The sequence below is a fragment of the Scomber scombrus genome, chromosome 10 (assembly GCF_963691925.1).
Source record: "Scomber scombrus chromosome 10, fScoSco1.1, whole genome shotgun sequence".
In the NCBI taxonomy this organism is placed as follows: Eukaryota; Metazoa; Chordata; class Actinopteri; order Scombriformes; family Scombridae; genus Scomber; species Scomber scombrus.
This window is the reverse complement of record NC_084979.1, coordinates 31,996,657-32,004,881: the sequence shown is the minus strand read 5'-3', so window position 1 is coordinate 32,004,881 and position 8,225 is coordinate 31,996,657. Positions and strand designations below refer to the sequence as shown.

At 42.5% G+C, this 8,225-nt stretch overlaps 1 protein-coding gene across 1 annotated transcript in view; it reads right to left on the bottom strand.

The window, feature by feature from the left end:
- itpr3 (inositol 1,4,5-trisphosphate receptor, type 3) overlaps positions 1-8,225 on the bottom strand; it is a gene marked incomplete in the record, with an annotated part of 118,258 nt that overhangs the window by 101,021 nt on the left and 9,012 nt on the right.

Sequence of the window (8,225 nt, the reverse complement as noted above, 5' to 3'; positions counted from 1 at the left end):
CTGCTTTTCACCACGAACGTCCCCGAAAACTCACAACCACAGAGCGCCGCTTCCTCTCTACTCATCTCACAGCTGCAGCTATTCATCCATTCATCAATCAGTTCAATATCTAACCTCTGTCACAGTAAACTCAATATATCTGAGACAAATGTAACAGCCTGTAAAAACACCACTAGCCAATAGCACAGTTACACACCGGAGCATAAACCCGCCCCTGCTGCTGTAGAGCTATAAATACATTCAGCGCACATTACTACTACAGTCTACAGTTAGCCAGTTAGCTGAGTTAGCCACCGAGCTAGCCGCCGAGTTAGCCACCGACCTAGCAGCTGAGTTAGCCGCCGAGCTAGCAGCTGAGTTAGCAGCAGAAAGCTCTCAGACCTAGCGTCCATGTTTCTGGTAGAGTGGTGACTTTGATTGACAGGTGACACTTGGTAGGGGGCGGGGCTTCAGCGGACTCTCGGCGGCCACTCCCACAGCGTTTGGGAGCAGAGAAATAGGCAGACTTTTACACAACTTTTAAGCCTAATTTCATATATTTGGTGATTTTTTTAATCATTCAAATTTGGCAGGGTGGTTAACAACACACTTTTCTGTGGTATGTCAAACTCAGAACACATATTTATTCTTACTTAACACAGACTTTAATAGTTTTAATAAGATAGTAGTTATGAGGCTCTAATGGTTCTACAATAAACCCCACAGCTCCATAAAGCTCTGCTCATCTTACCTTTACATAAAATAACATTTAACCACCAAAACAGACTTAAATTGACTAAAGAACCCAAGAAAATATCAAAAAGAGACAAAAAAATGACTAAAGGCAACCTACAGTTAGTTTGAGTGACAGCTGCCATCTAGTTACCATGGTAACTATGAGATGGAGAGACTAAAGAGACTCAAAACTACCAAAAAGAGACATTTCCATCATTATTGCTATGTTATATTTTCATGTCTGAGGTAAAACAGGACATGATATTGTGTGATAGGAGATGTTTAGTGGTGTAAAAGCTAATAAATACACTATGTCTGCTCTCTGAGACATGAATCAAGGTTTAATCACATTTATTGATCAGTCAGTGAGACTATTGATGCTTTCTAAACACATCTGTGCTTCATTTGGTAGAGACACTTTATATGAGAGGACTCCGGGTCAAACAGTATGTAAGGGTTAAGGATGTTATCTTGGACTTTGTGAAACCATTTTACGGATCAAACAACTGATCGATTAAAGGAGAAAATAAACCGAATGTTCAGAAACAGCTTCGGCTCAGAGAGTCAGAGCAGAGCTTTGAGTCTTTATAACCAAATACAGCAGCTCACTCTGTTATCTAACACACTAAATATGACTATTTAAGGTCCCAACAGCGATACCTGACAGAGAGCAGGAATCTCTGTGTGTGTGTGTGTGTGTGTGTGTGTGCGTGTGTGTGTGTGTGTGTGTGTGTGTGTGTGTGTGTGTGTCGGTCATTAGCGTAAATCTCTCTTACCATCAGTGTTTAGGAAACAGAGACGCTCCATTGAGATAGACAGACAGAGGCCTCAGGCAGTGACACACACACACACACACACACACAGCACACAGACACACACACACACACACACACACACAGACAGCACACATGTTAAATCTCTCTTTTGTTGCAGTGACTAGACAGTCTGTAGTCAGATGGATTACCTGTTCATTCATTCACATATTTACTACACTGTCTGTTCGGGAGGCCAGGCGTGTGTGTGTGTGTGTGTGTGTGTGTGTGTGTGTGTGTGTGTGTGTGTGTGTGTGTGTGTGTGTGTGTGTGTGTGTGTGTTCCTGAAGCTACTGTTTCACCTCTCATTTTCAATATGACAGTATCAGTGTGGTTAATCTACATGTAGACTGAGTTGTATTATTAGTGGTTCAGTCGGGGTGACACAGGTCAACTGATCGGGTGAGTGTAAGTGTGTGTGTGTGTGTGTGTGTAAGTGTGTGTGTGTGTGTGTGTGTGTGTGTGTGTGTGTGTAGCTGTATCTAAATATCAGCTGTTAAAAAAGCTGCTTTAACAAGTTCTTTATCATAAAGTATCATGAAAACTGAAGCAGGGACAAACATCGAGGAAAGGAAAGTGTCGCACTTTTCATACACTAAAAAAAGGAGAAATAAAAATTGCCCCAATAGAAACAGGATGTGAGGAAACGCTGTCATAATTCTGATGAACCTACAGTGAAGAAACAGCACAGGAAGGTTGAAATATGTAAAAAAAAAAAAATGAGTGACACTGAGTGAATTTGAAGTCGGTCGGATTAAGTCTCTAAATCGCAGCAATGGGGTCAAAATCAAAAAAATCGAATCAAAATGGCCAATTTCCTGTTTGAGTTACGGTTTGGGTCCAAGAGACTTTTTTGTGCGACTTGATAAGATACATATGTGTACCAAATTGTGTTCATCTACGTCAATCTGGAGGGAGGGGCTCAATTTTCTTAATCTTCTACAGGGTGCAGAGGCGCCATGTGGCCAGCAGTTCCGGTTTTATTGCAAAAAAACATCAAAATTCCCCGCATCGCCATGGCGACCAGGTATAACGGAAGAAAAAGATTTTAATCACTTTTCATCTTCAGTGTCTTAAAATGATTCTGAGTGAATTTGGATTTGGTCGGATTAAATCTCTGGGAGGAGTTCGTTAAAGTGCGATACGTGGAAATCGCCAAAAAATGGGGGGGCATTGTAGAGGCATTTTGGGACGCTCATTTCCAAGAACCATAGAAAAATAAATATCATCGTTTAGTGCTCCGGTCCTAAAAAACACTATAGAATAAAGTAAAGGGTAAAAGCAGAAATGTGAGGTGGAGATCTTAAACAAACAAAGATAAGAAGAAAGTAAAATAATGATGAAGGAATAAAACAGAAGCGGAGGAAGATAATTAAACAATAATAATGACGTAGCCACGATTTAAAGGTTCCTGTGGCCTCCAGCAGCAGAAACACCCTGATAACCTTTATCAATATTATTATTATTAGAGTTATTGTTGCAGCCGCCGTCTGAACTCAGGCAGACAGGAAGCTGCAGTAGTTCACTAACAGCTGCTCTGATCCTAACTAGAGCCGCTCCACCAGCCTCAGAATAAGGTGAAATGTTCCTTTATTAGTTTAAATGAACAGAGTTACAGCAGCAGAAATAGAAATATTACTCTTTATTACTTTGTTCCTGTTTGTTCTTCATTATTTTCTCATTGATGCTTTTTTCTTACTACATTCATTTGTGTGCATCAACACATCCTGGTTATAAAATCTGCCCCGTTAAAAACATAAATAAGTCCTGATCTATCTTTATCAGGGGGTCAAACACGAGGCCCGAGGGCCAGAACCGACCCGCAGATGAGTCCAATCCGGCCCACTTTTCCTTCCATCTCTCATTCCTGTCTTCTTTTCCCTTTCTTCCATCCTTCCCTTTTCCCTTCCTGTCTTCCTTCCTTCTTTCCTTCCTGTCTTCTTTTCCTTCTTTCCTTCCTGTCTTCCTTCTTTCTTTCCTTCCTGTCTTCTTTTCCTTCTTTCCCTTTCTTCTTTCTTTCCTTCTTTCCTTCCTGTCTTCCTTCTTTCTTTCCTTCCTGTCTTCTTTTCCTTCTTTCCCTTTCTTCTTTCTTTCTTTCTTTCATTCCTGTCATCGTTCCCTTTCTTCCATCCTTCCCTTTTCCCTTCCTGTCTTCTTTTCCTTCTTTCCTTCCTGTCTTCTTTCCCTTTCTTCCTTCCTTTTTTCCTTCTTTCTTTCCTTCTTTCCTTTCTTCCTTTCTTTCCTTCCTTCCATCTTTTTAATGATCCACATGTGATCATATCAGGTTGAATGAAGATGAGTTTAACTTCCTGTTTAGTTTGTCTCTCATTAAATGAACCCTGAACTTCATCATGAGGAAGACTATAATATAATTAAAGGGTTAAACATGGACCCAAATATTCTCTCTTTCCATATAATCAGTTTTTATTAAAGTGTCGTCACCTAAACACGTGCAGAACATTTAGATGAAGATCAGCTTCATTTCCTGTCTTTACTTTCTAAAGATATGAACTCATCTAAATGTGATGAACTCTTTATTCCTTTTATAACCTTTTCTTTCTTTCTTTAGTATTTCATCACTTTCCATAAATGTCTCTTTTCTTTTCTGTCGTCACTTTTTTTTGTTTTTCTTCCCCTCCTCTCTTCCTGTCTTTGTTTCTTTCATTTTCTCCAAAACATGTCCTCACTTTTTTTTCCTTCCTGCCTTCTGTTTTTTTCTTCTTTTTTTAACCTTTCATCATCTGTTATTCCTTCTTTTCTTTCAGTCTTTTTTCTCCTTTCTTTTACTTCTTTACTTTCCAAAACTTCTTTTCGTCTTCTCAGTTTGTTCATATTTCTCCTTTTCTTCCTCTTCTCCTCCCTTCCTCATTTATTTATTATTATTCCTTATTCCATCTTTTCTTCTCCTCTTCTATTCCACTCTCTTTTTTCTTTAGTCCTCCATTCCCAAAAGTCTCATCACTTCTCTTCTTTCCTTTCTTTCTTTTGTCCTAAACTATTCCTCACTTTCTTCTCTAAATGACTCTTTTTAAAACATCTTCTCCTCTCAGACCACACACAGCGACGCCTCGCCTCGCCATCGCTATGACAACAACCAATCAGTGCTTTTGTCTACCTGCCAGGTGTGTCCCAGGTGTTAGTGTGTTCAGCTTTCACACACACATGCATGCGCGCACACACACACACACACACACAGACACAGACACAGACACACACGCACACACACACACACACACACACACACACACACACACACACACAGACACACGCACACACACACGCACACACACACACACACACTATCACACTAACACACGGACATACAGACACACACACACACACACAGACAGACACAGACACAGACACACACACAGACACACACACACACACACACACACAGACAGACAGACAGACGCACACAGAGAGAGAGACACACACACAGACACACACACGCACACACACAGACACACACAGACACACACACACACACACACACACAGATTTTACACCAGTACATTTGTAAGACGCCAAATGTGTCATAAAATCATTTCCTGTATAGTTTCATGTGTCAGAGGTGTGACTTTGTGTACGAAGCTGAACAATCATATAAAACCTCTCGTCACTATGTGTGAGTCAGACAGGAAGTTATGTGTTTTATATCAGCGGGAAGAAAACTTTTTTTTCTTTCCCAGAACAATGTGACTGCGCTCTGATTCACTGAGAACAATCTTTGTTATCTTAAATAAATATTACGAGCAGAATTCTGCAGATTTTCATTCTGGATCACCGATAAATAAAAACTCTGTTTGGGTTCTGCTGATATCTTCCTGTTGACTGTATAAAGACCATAGACTGTATATAATGGACGTAACATCTGTGACGTCACCCATTGGTTTGTGGTCTGCTGCTCGGAGGCCAATAGTATCGGGTCTGAGCATCGCCATCTTGAACATTTCAGGTGCATGCTGGGAAAAATAAAAACAGGGATTCTACTTATATGGGCATCAGGAGGAGCATGAGGCGCCCTCCTGAACCTGGGAACTAATCAACCTGTCAATCACCACGTAGCCACGCCCTAATGCATACCCTGCTTTATCGTCACATATAAAATCAGGGAGGCCAAAATGTCCCAAATGAACATCATACTGCATTGAAGAAGGCTTTAAACTAGCGATTGAGACCATAAACACATTTTGAAAACGTTTACTGAGGTTAGAAATCAAGTGAGAAGTTGGTGAATTCTCCATTGACTTGTATAGAGACGGAAGTCCTTTTGACACCAAAACGGTCGCCCCCTGGTGGCCTTTTGATAGAATGCAGTTTTAAGTTACTTCCGCGTTGGCTAGTGAAGGAATCCGGCCCTGAGTGCAACAACTTGGCTTCGCATTTCTGAAGCCTGACAGATGGTTGCCTTGGAAACGAGCTCAGCGTCCTGACTGTTTATAAAAGGACTCAGCATGTGTGACTCCTCCTTCAGTCTGCAGGCTTCAGATAAAAAGGAAGAGAAACTCAGGTTAGATGAAGAAAACCTGCCAGCGAACAGGTTCGGTTCACCTTGTACAGGTATGTTGCCATGGTAACTGACTAAGCTGAACTGGCTTTGTGAAACCGAAAAAAACAGAGTTTCCTCCAGTTTTCACTGAACCTGCTTTGTGAAGCAGTCTCACTGAGTCTCTCTCCGCCTGGCAGGAAAAACAGATTTGAATATAGATTTGTGTATTCGAATGAGTGCAGGTGTTTTCCATCTGCCCTCAGCTTCAGACTGAACCTGCAGGACTAGACAGACCCAGACCCAGACCCAGAACCAGAACCAGAACCAGAACCAGAACCAGAACCAGAACTAAACAGCTGGAGGTGCAGGATTAAAAGGAATCCGCTGAGGCTTTAACACTCCCTGCTAACTGTCTCCCTACAGGCACCAAACCAGACCAGTCCAAACCAATCCAGACCAGAATCAGTCGAATACCTGATTTAGATTTAGAACATTTTATCAACATCAATTAAAAACAGACTTCCAGCTCCGATATTTGATCCTCGTATCAGCGTCTATTCAGGAGGTCAGAGGTCAAAGCATCACCGAAGACTAATGAAAGAGACAGAGAGAGGACAAGACCAGACCAGACCAAACCAGTCCAAACCAGACCAGACCAGACCAAACCAGACCAAACCAAACCAGACCAAACCAGACCAGACCAGACCAGACCAGTCCAGTCCAGACCAGACCAAACCAGTCCAGACCAGACCAGACCAGACCAGACCAGACCAAACCAGTCCAAACCAGACCAGACCAGACCAAACCAGTCCAAACCAGACCAGACCAGACCAGACCAGACCAGACCAGTCCAAACCAGACCAAACAAGACCAGACCAGACCAGACCAGACCAAACCAGTCCAAACCAGACCAGACCAGACCAGACCAGACCAGTCCAAACCAGACCAAACAAGACCAGACCAGACCAGACCAAACCAAACCAAACCAGACCAGACCAGACCAGACCAGACCAGACCAGACCAGACCAGACCAAACCAAACCAAACCAGACCAAACCAGACCAGACCAGACCAGACCAGACCAGACCAGACCAGACCAGTCCAGACCAGACCAAACCAGACCAGACCAGACCAGACCAGACCAGACTCCTGAGCATCGTGTGTTTATGTTGAGGCAGCATTATTATTATTTGACTGTATGGAAACGAGCAGCAGCAACTATTCAAATGTCTCTCTGTGTGCAGACGTTTCATTTCAATAACAACAAGCTGCCAGATTCATTAAAGTGTAAACAAAAACATTCTAAATGATTCTGTTTAATAAATCTAGATGTAAGCGGGTCGGCCTGGTTTCATCACCAGCAGCTATAAATAGACTCTAATCAGCTGTGATCAATAAGCCGCCTGCAGTCCATCCATCTGTCACTAAAACTAACTAACCTGCACATTTACATCACTTCACATTTAACCCTTGTGTCAAATTGACCCCGTCTGTTTTCACTGTTCCTTCTTTCCTTCCTTCCTTCCGTCTGTCCTTCCTCCCTCCTTCTCTCCTTCTTTCCTTCCTCCATCCCCCTTTCTTCCTTCCTTCTGTCCTTCCTTCTTTCCTCCTTCCCTCCTTCTCTCTTTCTTTCTTCCCCCCTTCCCATGTCCTTCCTTCCTTCTTTCCTCCCTCCCTCCTACCTCCCTACCTCCCTTCTTTCCTTTCCTCCCTCCTTTCCTTCCATCTTCCTTCCTCCCTCCTTTCCTTCCTTCTTCCTCCCTTCCTCATTTCTTTCCTTCTTCCTCCCTCCCTTCCTTCTTCCTACTTTCCATCCTTCCTTCCTCCCTCCCTTCCCTCCTTCCTTCCTCCCTCCTTTCCTTCCTTCTTCCTCCCTTCCTTCCTTTACTCGAGGACAACAGGTTGTTTCTCATCTATAAACTGTGTCAGTATGAATTAAAGTGAGAAGTGACGGACTTTCATCACCGAAGCAAAAGAAGAAGTTAATAAACTCGTTATGAGTGAAACATTGAGTTCATGTTGTTTATGTAACGGTTTATATCCTGATGCTCAGAGATTAAAACATCTGTTCATGAGCCTGAAGCTAACAGCTACTACTACATAAAGTACTACTATAACTTCACAGAAACATGACCCTGCATCTGAATGACTCTCTTTCTGTGTGTGTGTGTGTGTGTGTGTGTGTGTGTGTGTGTGTGTGTGTGTGTG